This window comes from Eulemur rufifrons, chromosome 6, assembly GCF_041146395.1.
Source record: "Eulemur rufifrons isolate Redbay chromosome 6, OSU_ERuf_1, whole genome shotgun sequence".
In the NCBI taxonomy this organism is placed as follows: Eukaryota; Metazoa; Chordata; class Mammalia; order Primates; family Lemuridae; genus Eulemur; species Eulemur rufifrons.
Window position 1 is genome coordinate 45,893,167 of NC_090988.1, and position 15,381 is coordinate 45,908,547.

The following is a 15,381-nucleotide window of genomic DNA, read 5'->3' on the forward strand; positions in this document are numbered from 1 at the left end:
CTGCATCCATGCCAACATATTGTTTTGGGACTTTTGGGAGAGAGGGACAAGATGGTGGACAAGAAAAAGCACCAGCCAGAGCGTCTCTGTAAGAAAGATAGATTTTAGAAGAAAGTGAAAAAAATAAACAGGCAGACAAACATAGATTGGATGGCGGTCAGAAGGAATGGTGCCTGAAACTATAGGAGACTCCACAGGAAGAAGTTGCGGAGGAGAATTGGAAGGAGAAAGGCCCCCAAGACCAGAGACAAGTAGCGGTTAAATTTACCCTCTCTTGCATCTCTGACTGCTGGTGGGCTCCGGAGCACTTGGAGAGACCTGCTAATACCAGCCCAGAGACAGCTACTGCCAGTGAGTGGTGAGCCTCTTATAGACAGGATACCAGGCTCCCAGATACCTCAGGGCACCTCTTGGCCTGCAGACCCAAGCTCATGGGCAGGCCCCATATTGCTTCATTCTTGCCTTCCACTTCCCTACCTGTGGCTGCCAAGAGAGACAATTTAGCCACCACCCAAAGGCATTTGCAGGAAATGGAACCTTTCCTGTTGGGGCCCTACAGTGAACTGACGGTATTCAGTCTGTGAGCTTCCTACCTGCCAGCCCTCCCAGGTGCTGCTTGCCTGGCGACTCCAGGAGAGCGGGGCAAATCCTGAGGCGGAAAGACATTGATCCAGCTTGGGCACCCTGTGGGTGACTTGAAGACTAGCACTCTTCTCCCTGGCAGGGTCAGGGATTGATCTCCGGGGCCCAGGGGATCAGGATTTCCCTTTTTAAGGCTAAATAATATTCCATTGTATGTTTTCTTTTCTTTTCTTTTTTTTTTGAGACATAGTCTCACTCTGTTGCTGGGGCTAGAGTGCTGTGGCATCAGCCTAATTCACAGCAACCTCAAACTCCTGGGCTCAAGCAATCCTTCTGCCTCAGCCTCCTGAGTAGCTGAGACCACAGGCCTGCACCACCATGCCCGGCTAATTGTTTCTATATATATATATTTTAGTTGTCCAGCTTATTTCTTTCTATTTTTTAGTAGAGACGGGATCTCGCTCTTGCTCAGGCTGGTCTCAAACTCCTGAGCTCAAAGGATTCTCCCCTCTCGGCCTCCCAGAGTGCTAGGATTACAGGCATGACCCACTGTGCCTGACCTATTTTTATTTTTTTAATTTCAGAATTTTATGGGGGTACACACATTTTGGTTACATAATTTGCTTTTATACAGTCTGAGTAAATGTTATAAGTGTGCCCTTCACCCAGATAGTGTGCATTGTACCTGCTAGGTATGAATTTACCCATCCTCTCCTTGCGCCTCCCACCTACTTGATTTCTCTTGAGTTTTACTTCCATATGCACACATAATTGTTGATCGATTAGTTCCAATTTAGTATTGAGGAAATGTGGTGTTTGTTTTTCCATTCTTGTGATATTCCACTAAGAAGAATGACCTCCAGTTCCATTCAGGTTATTACAAAAGTTACTAGATCACCAATTTTTTTTTTTTTTTTATGGCTCAGTACTACTCCATGGTATACATATGCTACATTTTATTAATTCAGTCATGTATTGATGGGTATTGGGTTGATTTCAAAACTTTTTTGAGTACAAGTGTCTTTTTTACAAAATGTCTTTTTTTTTCCTTTGGGTAAATACCTAGTAGTGGGATTGCTAGGTATTCAAATGGTAGGTCCACTTTTAGTTCTTTGAGGTATCTTCATACTACTTTTCATAGAGGTTGTACTAGTTTGCAGTCCCACCAACAGTGTATAAGTGTTCCTTTCTCTCTGCATCCTTGCCAGAATTTGTTGTTTTGGGACTTTTAGATAAAAGCCATTCTCACTGGAGTTAGGTGATATCTTATTGTCATTTTGATTTGCATTTCCTTTATGATTAGACACAGTGAATATTTTTTCATATGTTTGTTGGCTATTGGTCTGTCTTCTTTTGAAAAGTTTCTGTTTATATCTTTTGCCTACATTTTAATGTGGTTGTTTGATTTTTTCTTGCTTATTTGTTGGAGTTCTTTGTAGATTTTTGTCATCAGCTGTTTACTGGATGCATAGCATGCAAATATTTTCTCCCATTCTGTAGGTTGTTTATTTGCTTTATTAATTGTGTCCTTGATCAGGTTCCATTTATTTATTTTTATTGTTGCTATGATTGCTTTTGGGTCTTCTTCATAAATTCTTTGCCTGGGCTGATATCTATAAGAGTTTTTACAACATTTTCTTCTAGAATTCTTACAGTTTCATGCCTTAGGTTTAAGTCTGTTATCCATTGTGAGTTAATTTTTGTGAGAGCTGAGAGCTGTGGATTCTGTTTCAGCCTTCTACATATGGCTATCCAATTTTCCCAGCATCATTTATTGAATAGGGATTCTTTTCCCCAGCATTTGTTTCTGTCTGCTTTGTCAAAGATCATATGGCAATATGAAGATGTATTCAAATCTGTGTTCTCTGTTCTGATCCATAGATCTATGTCTGTTTTTGTGCAAGTACCATGCTGTTTTGATTACTATAGCTTTGTAGCATAGCTTGAAGTCTGGTAAAGTGATGCCTTCCAATTTGTTCTTATTATATAAAATTGCATTAGCTGTTCAGAGTCTTTTCTGGTTCCACACAAAGCATAGAACTATTTTTTTGAGGTCTGCAAAAAATAACATTGGTATTTTTTTTTTGAGAGTGTCTCTCTTCTTTATTATCTCCCTTTTTACTTTTTTTTTTTATTTTTGCATATTATGGGAGTACAAATGTTTAGGTTATGTATGTTGCCCTTGCAGCCCCCCACTCCGCCGAATCAGAGCTTCAAGCGTGTCCATCCCCCATATGGTGCACATCACACTCATTATGTATATAACATTGGTATTTTAACGGGAATTGCATTGAGTCTGTAAATCACTATGGGTAGTATAGACATTTTAAAAATGTTGATTCTACCAATCTATTAACATGATATGTTTTTCCATCTGTTTACATCCCCTGCAATTCCTTTCCTCAGTGTTTTGTAGTTCTCCCTATAGAGGTCTTTCTCCTCCTTAGTTAAATGTTTTCTGAAGTATTTTATTTTCTTTATTGCTATTGTAAAAGGTATTGCATCTTTGATTTGATTCTCAGCTTGACTGTTATTGGTGTATATGAAAGCTACTGATTTGTGTGCATTGATTTTGTAGACTGAGACTCTGATAAATTTATTTATCAATTCCAGGAGTCTTCTGGAGAAGTCTTCAGGGTTTTCTAGATACAACATCATATCATCAACAGACAGAGATTGTGCTATGTGATTTATATCCTTTGTCTCTTTCATCTTAGCAATGCAGCCTTAGGTTTCAGAGAATTTAATTAAACTCTTCAATTTCACATAATTAGCAAGTGGAAGAATTTGGATTCAATCCTATGGCTATCTGGATCTAAAGTTCATGCTAATTCCTTAGTACCATACTTCCTTCTGTTTGAACTTGAGTGTGAATTTGAATGTCTATATCTAAAGAGTATTACTATTACTTATATATGTGTATACATAGTCTTTGACATGTCATATATAAACTACTGCACAATAATTATTCATTCTTTACCCCTATGTGCTGGGGGACAGACCAAAGGTATTTTGAATGGAAACCTATATCTCCAACATTTATTTCAAAAAAGGAGGAAGAGGAGAAGATGAAGAAGGGGAAGAAGAAAGGTATAATGAAGAGAAAGATTAACTTATAGAGTAGGTATTTGTAATATAATCTTTGGAAACAAAAACAGAACATAGATTATTTAAAATCACATTTGTTTTATTGAGAAAGTATATGAAAAAATGCACTGAATGCATGTTAACTGCTCAATACTTGAGTGCTGAATGCAAATTAATTGCTAAAACCATCTGGTAATCATTGAATCTGGCAATAAAAGTGATGAGTGAAGCATTTATCATCAATCTGAAGGCACATTTTTCTAATGGATTTTTTATTCAAGTTTTATGTTTCTGTTGTGAATTTAAGATTATTTTCTAGCCACATAGTGCTTCCAACTTCTATTTGTAATTAGGATGATTCCGATGACATAGTGGTGGCAGTAGAAGTAATATTGACATTGGCCTTCATTGATCAATAGAGCATCTACATCTTGACCCCACAAAATAATGCAAACTTTGATTAAATTAAAAGAAAACCGATTAAAATACTTTGATTTTGAGAAAGCCTTTTACAGATTTCAGAGTTTGCATAGAAGTGTGTGTGCATGTGCATGCACATGTGGCTTAAGAATACAAATTTAAATTTCTATTGTGTAACATTGCGTAGATGTTTCTTTAACATTGACAATGGTATGCTCTTCAGGAAGATAATCAAAGGAAACCTTTAGTATTAGACTAACATCCTTCGGAAGAATATTACCCTTGAACTGGGACAAGAGAGAGCCCTATACAGGACACTATGCTTTACTGAGCCCCACAGGTAAGAAAAACACCAAAATAAAACTGATTAGAGGGCACCCAGATAACCATTTCACTTAGAATCCAATGTTCAGCACTGGCACATTGTGACCCATTATCCCAAAGATCAGCTCTTTTGTGATCACCACCATTCAGGTCACAGGGAAATCCTTCTCCACATCTCTTGCACTATGTTCTCATAATAAATGGCAACTATTAATATATATGAATACTTGAAGTTTTGTGGATTTGCCTCAATTCGTGTCAGAGATGGATACCTCTTTTGAATGCATGGAGGATTTGAGTAGCAGAAGCTTTAAGGAAAGATAAAAGACAAAATAACTATCTTGTCAAATCTTTCCTCATAGGTAGCATGAATTTAATAGATTTTTCTCTAAAAATGTACTGTTTTATAGTATTGCCTAGCATCCATTAGTAATGCTTCTCTTTTTAAGATTTCAAAATATTAAGGGGGTACAAAAGTTTTTGTTACATGGATAGGGCTTTCATTGTGCCCGCCAGCAGGGCAGTGTTCATTGTACCCAATGAGTAAGTTTTTATCCCTCACCCTACTCCAACATTCCCCTCTTCTTAGTTTCCAATGTCCTTTTCGTCTTTTTGTGCCCATATGCACCCATTGTTTACCTCTCACTTACTAGCAAGAACATGTAATGTTTGCCTTTGTTTCTTAGTATGTGGTTTCAGAGGTTCTCATGAATCAGCATAATATTCACAAGAACTGTACATGAATATCGAGCAATATTTTGGGGTATTAATCAAAGCTGTTTAAGTAAAGGTAAAATTTTTAATTTAACTTTTTGAAAATATAATTAATATTTTTATAAAAATTAAATGATTTACAATACTAGTGTTCAATGTCTACCTATTTGCCAATGTAAAGAATCAATCTCACACTTCACTAGTTTATGAATAGACCTGCATCTGTACAAATTGGGAGATGAAATTTTGAGTGTTTTTGGGGGCCAGTTTTTAGGACCCCAGAAAGTAGAATGGGTTAGGGAAGAAAAATCTGGATAAAATTTATCACAGGACATTGTCTAGATAAGGAGATAGCTAGATGGATACATAATAATCAGTATCATTAACATATTAGTTGTCTATTGATGCTGAAACAAATTACCACAAACATAGCAGCTGAAAAAACAAATTTATTTTTTTATTTTTTATTTTTTTTTTATTTCATCTTGTTATGGGGGATACAGAATTTCAGGTTACATACGTTGCTCCTGTTCCGCCTTTCCCCCCAAGCCAGAGCTCCAGACATGTCTGTTCCCCAGGTCGTGCGCATTGCACCCATCATGTAGGTATATATCCCTCCCTTCCCCACCCCCCCTTCCCGAGTCAGCACCTTCAAGTGTTACCACTCCCCAAACAGTGCACAATGCACTCATTGTGTAGGCATACCCCCATCCCCTCCCCCGCCCCCCACCTCAGTCTGACATCCAATTGGTGTTGTTCCCAGATGTGCATTTAGGTGATGATCAGGGGAACCAATTTTCTGGTGAGTACATGTGATGCTTGTTGAAAAAACAAATTTATATTTCACTTTCTGTAGATCAGAAATCCAGGTACAAAGGGGCTTAGCTGCTTCTCTCTTTAGAGTCTCACAAAGCCAAAATCTGGGGGTAGGCAGGGCTGCACTCTTTTTTGGAGGCTCATGGAATGAATCTGCTTCCAACCTTATTCAGGTTCTTGGTAGAATTGAGTCCTGTGTAGTTTTATGGGGACTGATGTCCCCATTTTCTTGCTGGCTGTTTGTTCCACAGCAACTCCTGTATTCCTTGGCTTGTGGCTTCCTTCCTCCATCTTCAAAGCCAGCAATGATAGAGCAAGTGTTTTTCGAACTTTGTATCTCTCTGATCTCCTCTTATGCCTTATCTTTTCTGTTTTCTTCTTCCATAGCATCTTTCCAATTCACTTTTCTGCCTTCTGCTTTTAAAGGCTCATGTGATTACATTGGGCCCACCTGCATGATCGAGACAATGGACCAATCTTATTGCCAGCTGATTAGTAACCTTAATTCCATCTGCAAAGTCGCTTACATCAGTACCTAGATTAGTGTTTGAATAACCAGGGGATGATAATATTTGGGCATGGGTGAGGGAGAGACTTTAGAATTCGACTACCACAAAGTGTCTCATCATAATAATGATTTCTAATGTTTATACAGAAGTTTACTATTTATGATGGCTGTTCACATTCATTAATTTGTTTGATTCTCACAACAATCCCTTTAGGAGATGTCTTCTCCATTTTACAATTAAGAATTTGAAGTGTAGAGGGTATTTAATAACTTATCTCCCTGTTCCATTCTTGGTATGTATCAGATACTTCCTCTTTTTCTTTGCTTTCCAATCTTGGTGCTATGGTTGTTTTTTAGACTTGGTGACTTGGACCCAGCCTTAGAACTCCACCTACCTGCCCCCCACATTCCAGAAGCCATTTTTATTTCTGTTGCATTGATTTCCACATTCCAATGACTATAACATATACCACATCATACTAAGCACTGGAGACCTTTATCTTATTGATGATATAAAGGGCTAAGATAATTTGATATTAAAGAATACCCATCAGAGATGTTGGTCAAGCTTTCAGTTATAAAATGAATAAATTCTGGGAATTTAATGAACAGTATGGTGACTATAGTTAACATTACTATAATGTATACTTGAAATTTACTAACAGTAGATCTTAAATATTCTCACCACGCACACACACACACACACACACACACACACAATGGTAACTATTAATATGTGAGGTGATTTATATGTTAAGTAATTTGACTATGGTAATTATTTTGTAATATATATGTATATCAAGTTTTCACATTGTATACCTTAAACTTACACAATTTTATTTGTCAATTATACCTCAATAAACCTGGTAGAAAAAAAAAGGAAGGAGGAAAGAAAGGAACAAAAACTCTTAAGAAGTGATAGGAAAAAGATGAAGACAGGGCAGAGAATATGAACAATTCATCATAAAAGGGTAATGCAAATATCCAATAAATATATTTAGATTATTTCAACCTCATTGATACTTATATAAATAAAAATAAAATGATATATTTTCATAATCCCAAAAACTCCATCAATAAGGACAGATTATATAATTTTATAAAAATACAAAATACCTACTTATATTCATCAGGCAATGGTAAAAGCTAAGTTCCATACTGCCTCTATTGGTTGTGGAGTACCAGTTATCTACCTATATTCTTTTCTTTGGCCAATCTAGCTGGTGCCCCAGACATCCTCAAGGTAATATTAGATAGCTTGTTCCTGTATTTAGACTATATTGCTCTTTGGCCTGTATTTTTGGAAAGACTATATGGTAGGATGGAAATAAGACAGCTTTATAGTCAGTGAGACTTTACTGTCATCTGAGTATATTATTTTGGGCAATCTATATAACCTCTTTGAGTCTAAGATTTCTCAATCGTAAAAATGAGAACAATTATACTTGCCTCTCAGTTGCTTAAGGATGAAATGAGTTTATAATATATGAATGCACATGGCACAGTGTCTGATATGTTAGCTGCCTGAAAAATTATGGTTGCTATTTTCATAATTAACAGTTTAATATCCCTGCTTTCTCTTTACATCGTATCTATCAGTACTTAAAGGGTCAGAACCATATTTTATTCATTTTTGCTTATTTGGTTTGTTTCCTAGAACATAGTGAGTGAGTTCTTAATAAATTCTTGAGTTCGATTTAAAATAAACTTTAAGACTGGAATTCCTCTTAACTATTTCTACGTTATTTTATGGGGAAAATGTTTGGGATAAGATGAATGTGACTGACGACTACTGCTCCTTAGCCATTAATCGAGAAAATGGAACTAGAAGTACATTATTTTTCCTTCTCTTCATTAACTTTCTTTGTTTTCACTTGTCCAGGTTCATTCTCATTTACTCTAAATTGCTCCCAGGTGTATGGTTTCATTAGCTTTGCACTCACACGTGCTATCGGCATGGGGCTTTCGTTTTTTGTGTTGTGATGTCTGCATTCCTTCCTGTGGTCCTCAGAGTTAGCTCTTGTGTAGCATATTGATGCCACAGATAACTCCTGCTTGCCTTCCTTTGTCCTTTTAGTCTCCCCAGCAAGTTTCTTTTCCACTTACTTCCAGGGCACTACTTTTGAAATGCAAATCTCTTTCTGGTACCCTCTGAGCTGTTACATCTTTTAAACGCTAAGAAGTTTGGCTATCACTGTGCCACAGTGAGTGTGTTGGCATTTTATCAGTTAGAACAAATCTAGCACTTTAAATGGCATCTAAATGACAGTTGCCATTCTTCCTAATTGAAGACAATCTGTGTATTAGTTGCTGATTCTCTTTGATCCTTAGGGTATATCATAAATAACATGAAACTTTATACTTATTCCAGAGAAGTGAATTAGGTATCTACTTAGACTTGTTTGAGGGCTGTAAATAGCCATAGAAACCTGGTTTTGTTTTTTTTTTCTTTTCTTTTTCTTTTCTTTCTTTCTTTTTTTTTTTTTATTTCATCTTATTGTTATGGGGGATACAGAATTGCAGGTTACATACGTTGCCCATGTACCACCTTTCCCCCCAAGTCAGAGCTCCAGGCGTGTCTGTTCCCCAGATAGTGCGCGTTGCACCCATCATGTAGGTATATATCCCTCCCTTCCCCACCTCCCCTTCCTGAGTCAGCACCTTCAAGCATTACCATTCCCCAAACGGTGCGCAATGCACTCATTGTGTAGGCATACCCCCATCCCCTCCCCCACCCCCCACCTCAGTCTGATATCCGATTGGTGTCATTCCCAGATGTGTATTTAGGTGATGTTCAGGGAAACCAATTTTCTGGTGAGTACATGTGATGCTTGTTTTTCCATTCTTGGGATACTTCACTTAATATAATGGGTTCCAACTCTCTCCAGGAGAATCATAGAGATGTCGTGTCTTCATTATTTCTTATAGCTGAGTAATATTCCATGGTATACATATACCACAGCTTACTAATCCAATCATGTATTGATGGGCACTTGGGTTGTTTCCACATCTTTGCTATTGTGAATTGTGCTGCTATAAACATTCGGGTACATGTGTCTTTGTTACAGAATGACCTTTTTTCCTTTGGGTATATGCCCAATAATGGGATTGCTGGATCGAATGGCAGGTCTACTTGAATCTGTTTAAGATACCTCCATAATGCTTTCCACAGGGGTTGCACTAGTTTGCAGTCCCACCAGCAGTGTATGAGTGTTCCATTCTCTCCACATCCACGCCAACATGTGTTGTTTTGGGTTTTTTTGATAAAGGCCATTCTCACTGGGGTTAAGTGATATCTCATTGTGGTTTTGATTTGCATTTCTCTGATGATTAGGGATGTTGAGCATTTTTTCATATGTTTGTTAGCCATTCTTATATCTTCTTTTGAGAAGTTTCTATTCATGTCATTTGCCCACTTTTTGATAGGGTTGTTTGATTTTTTCTTGCTGATTTTCCTGAGTTCTAAATAGATTCTTGTTATCAGTCCTTTATCTGATGTGTAGTATGCAAGTATTGAAACCTGGTTTTTAATCATAGTTCCATCAACTCTGACAGTTTTGTGCATTTGGCAATTTACCTCTACGAATCTCAGTTTTCATATCTATAAAATAGAAATAATAGTACTAGCTTCACTCCTGTGAGTATTAAATGGGTCAATAGACATAGAATACTTAGCATGGTGTCTGGAATAGAGTAAGCCTGTTATTATTATGGGACATTCTGAGAAAAGTCCTTCTAACCTAAAATTTCTTCCTCACTACCTTACTTACTGCCTGAAATTCTAACTTTTGAATCATTGCTTTGGGGTCAAATGTGAAAGGTTCTGGTTGATTTAAGAGTTATGTGAAAAGCAATGTTATGCAGTGGAGGGAGTAGTCTCTGGCTCTCACAGGCATAGGATTGTATTCCTGCAGTGCAACTTAGTAGCTGAATGAACACAGGTGAGTTTATGTCTCTGAAATGGTAAGTTCCTTGAGAAATATAGAAATATAACTAAAAATAAGCTAGGACATCAGCAAGTGTGCTATTCAGACAATAAATGTTTGTTGAATGCCCACAAATTGTTAGATCAAGGGATGAAAAAATAAAAAGCAAATCTTTGTCTTCAAGGAGCTTACTAGAGTCTAAGCTCTTTGAAACGAGATGGTATTGGTCCCACTAGAGTCTGGAAATGGATAAGCCAACATGGGTACATCCCCACTGGGAGTTGACAGCAAGAACTAACATTTGCTTTAGGTTAGTTGTGAAGGCACTTGGTCAGTACTAGTTGTGGATCCTGAGCGGTAACAGAGATGGGCAGCATCCCCGTGGAATGTGCCATAGTCAGAAAAGGGACTGTGAACAAAACAGGGACTCCTGCTACCTGTGGTAACCTGTTGAAGAACTTTAAGTTCTTCAGAAATTTTATTAATCGTTATTCTGGGGATACAGAGAAGATCAAGGTCAAATTTCCCAAAGTAGATCAAATCCTTGAGTCTAAGGCAGAAGTCAAGTTGTCCCTGTTTGCTGATGATATAATCTTATATCTAGAAAATCCTAAAGACTTCACCAAAAAACTCTTAGGTTTCATAAATGAATTCAGTAAGGTTTCAGGATACAAAATCAACACACAGAAATCAGTAGCATTTCTCTTCACCAATAATGATCTAGCTGAGAACCAAACAAGAGGGCAATCCCATTTAAAATAGCTGCCAAAAACAAAAATAAACCCTAGGAATAAATTTAAACAAAGTGGTGAAAGATAGCTACAAGGAAAACTACAAAAATGGTGAAAGAAATAGTAGATGATACAAAAAAATGAAGAAACATTTCATGTTCATGGACTGGAAGAATTAATATAATTAAAATGACCATACTGCCTAAAGCAATTTACAGGTCCAGAATTTACAAGGACCTCAAAAAACTCAACAATAAAAAACCCCAAGTAACCCTGTTAAAAAGCAGGTGAGGGTATAAATAGACATTTTTCAAAAGAAGACAAACAAATGGACAAGAAGCATATGAAATGTTCATGACCACTAATCAGTGAAATGCAAATTAAACCACAATGAAATATTTTATGCCAATCAGAATGGCTACTAGAAAAAGACAGAAAAAAAAAATAACAGATGTTGGAGAGAATCTGGAGAAAAGGGAACTCTTATATATTGTTAGTGGGAATGTAAATTAGTGCAACCTCTATGGAAAACAGTATGGAGATTACTAAAAGAACTCCCACCCTATGATCCAGCATTCTTACTACTAGATATTTACCCAAGGGAAAATAAATCAATATATAAAAAAGATACCTGCACTTGTATGTTTATTGCAGCACTGTTCACAATAGCAAAGATATGGAATCAACCTAAGTGTCCATCAATGGAGGATTGAATAAAGAAAATGTGGTTTGTGTGTGTGTGTGTGAGACACACACACACACACACACCATGGAATACCATCCAGTCATGAAAGAGAATGAAATCATGTCTTTTGTAGCAATGTGGATGGAACTGGAGGCCATTATCTTAAGTGAAATAACTCAGACACAGAAAGACAAATACTGCATGTTCTCACTTATAAGTGGGAGTTAAATAATGTGAACACATGGAAGCCGAGTGCAGAACAATGGACAATGGAGACTTGGAGGGTGGGGGATGGATGATGGGAGGTTGCTTGGTGAGTACAATGTACATTGCTCCAGTGATGTATGCATTGAAGGCCCAAACTTCACCACGATGCAACATATCAATTTAGCAAAATTGCATTTGTACCCAATGAATATATACAAATAAAAAAAAAAATGAGATAAAAGAAAAATGCGTCATAGTGAAGGTAGGGATACAGAATGAAAAATTCCTGATAACACAGTCATCTCTTCTACTGCCTGAGGGAACCCCTCTGGGTATGAGCCTTTGTGAGCATGGATACCCCTGAACTGACTCTCCCCTCTGGGCACCCTTGTCCCACAGCTACCTTTCAAGTTTCTCAGGCTCAAGACCCCACCCTTCTTCCTTAGAAAACTGTGCTTATACCATACAAAGGATGAAGTATAACCCATTGGCTCTTTTAAATACATATTTTCTTGTAGTTTGCAAATTTGAGCAATACCCCAGGCCACAGCTGAATGCTTATTGATGCTTGTGATGGAACAAAGGGCTCCTAAAAGGAGGTGGAATCTGGCCTCCTGAATAAGGATAACGCCTTGAGCGACTCTCTTATGAAGTCACCTGTAACGTAAGCAGGCCTTGTAAATATGTACTTTATTCTTGTCCAGAGATTTTGCAGTATAATCCTATATTGAAGAAAGTATATTTCTCCCATTAGTAGGTTTTTTTTTTGTCCTTGACTTTATGAATTATAGACTCCCTGGTTGCTGGGCCAAGAATCATTTGGCTTTTCTTGCCCCTTTTTACTGACTGCTAGTGGATATTAGCTTTGCTACCTTAAGGGAGAGAAGGGATGTCAGCTTGGATTTTCTGGATCTGATTAAATTTTTGATTCTGCATCTCCTTCTGATAAAAACTAGTGGATGGGAGGGAGAGAGAATGGCTGGTCAGTTCATCCTACTACACAAACTATTGAGCTCATTCATGGATTAGTTTCTATTCATCTGACAAGAACTCTACCTTGGTTAGATAACCTTACTCTTGAGTACAACAGCCCCCCTCTCTGATTCCCCATGCACCTGTCGGCTTCACTTCCTACTAGACTATGAATTTCTTGAAGACAGGGGCTTATGTTATTCAAGTTTGAAACTGAGTCCAGCATCTTAATTAGACACTGGGTTGGTATTCAAGAAAGTGTTTGCTGAATTAAACAAAACCAAAGCAAAATAGATAGTGTAATTCAAAATAATCTTTTTACAAAAAACTAACAGGGCTATTAAATGCATCTTAATAGTGTGAAAATATTTTGAAAGAAAAATTTCTCAAATTCCCATTCACTCTTAAAAGTGCTCTATTCCTGTTGGTAGACCCATAATTAGGCCCAAGGAGTGAACCATTTTAATCTCTGTCTGGAATCTTCTGGATGTCAATTTTCTGTGACATCTCATATGTGGTTCCACTCTCATCTTCCTTCCTGAACCTACTGGGGCAGTTGCAGTGTGAAGGGTTGTTAACCTTATTGTCAGCAGGATCCTTTGCAGGGAAGAGCTTCTCAGGGCTAATTTTCTTCAGTTAAGCTGCCTAGATTTTGCTGCATTGATCAAGCAATTAATTGATAGTTGGAGACTTACCTGAAACTGCAGGGCAGCTTTTAATTTTAAACATATTGATTTTTTTTTGTTTCCTTATTTCCCTACTCTTCACCTTTAATATGGACAAACATTTGTTTTTATGCTTGGCATATACATATCTTTTGGTTCTTCTCCTAAAACTAACTTGGATTCAAAAACAAAATAACACATTTTTGTTCATAGAAATTCAGCTATTCATATTTTTTCAGTATACATTTGTGGCCTAGCTGTATCTAATTAGATTTTGCTCTTAGTAATTGACTTATTTTATCCTCTCCAGATAACATGAATTCATATTTCATCTTACAGGTTTGCTAAAAGCAAAAGTAGCAACCCTAATCTGTCACCTAACCAGGAGGAGATTCATTGCTTTTAAACAATAGAATGCTTGTTAGAAAGGGTATACATGTCAGCAAAGATAGCTCATGTTGTGCTTGGAAAACCATCAGGATCTCACCAACATTACTTCCTTCTTGTTTCAGAAATGCAGTCATTGGTGTTCCAGAATCCATCCCTAGCAGTGCAGCCAAAAAGGGAACTCAGAGGTGAATGCTCTGATAGGGAGGTGACGTGTGGGCAGACCCACCTTTAACATTTGCAGGGCAAGGGTACAAATGAAGGCCCATGTATCGTATGTCTAAATATTTTAAAGCTGTATATCAAACTACATCTGCAGATTGGCTCAGATTACCACCCAGGGCCCTATAGCATGTGCCTGGGTATTGTTCATGAGGCTTGTAAACGAAAGGTGCTACATTCTTCACCAGGCCAGCCCTGTCCCCTGTAAGCCTCAGATCTGCTGGAGAAGCCAGGATGGAATATGGGCCACAGCTCAGGACTGCTGAGCAATGAGTGGATCACTTGAAGCCAAGATGGGGACTGACCTGTCAAACTCTCCAGAGGTTGAGGTGAACAGTTTCTCCTCAACACATCACTTTTCCAACTCAAGAATTATAGGCAGTTCTAAGCACTTCCCCAACTACACCATAGAGCAGAAGGGATTGGGGAGAGCTATTATCAGGGGTATCTGGCCTGCCTAGATACTCACTTTGGGTGAATTGAGGGTGGTTAAATTTAAACAACAGCAGTTACTCTTTGGTTTCCCAGACAAGAGATGGTATTTTCTCTTTTGCTGTATAAATGCTTGACCCCACATCCTCTGGTCTTGATGGGGGCTGGAGACAAGGGATTTAGTTTTTATGATTCTCTTCTTCAATCCCTGTTTGCTCATGGGTTACTGAAATATAAATGGAAAATCTTCCTTATGGGATCAAAAAGAAAAAAGAATTTGTTTTAGTATTTGCAATGCCTGGGGCCCAGACAAGGGCTCCTCTGGCCCTTGATATAAAGGATATAAAGGTAGTTATGTGTATGGATCTCTAGATTCTCGCCTGGTCCCTTCAGTGGCCTCAGTTTAAAATACCTGAATAGCTGGAAGGTTGCTCTCCACAAAAGCCCAAGTCCTTTATTCACTGGTCAGTCCAAGCAAGTAATACAAATTCCCCTTTAATTGCAAGCAGCCACAGATGGGGTGGTGAGGTCAGCTGCTTGCTGGACTTCAAGCAACATGGAGAAGGAGAATTAGTTGTTGCTATTGGCAACATTGCTTGCGATTTCCAGTAGGGAGTTAAGAATCCTAAGTTTAAGAAAATAATTCAGCCATATTCTTTGATCTTGTTAAGACATCTCTTTAAATATCTCTAATTTGAGCAAT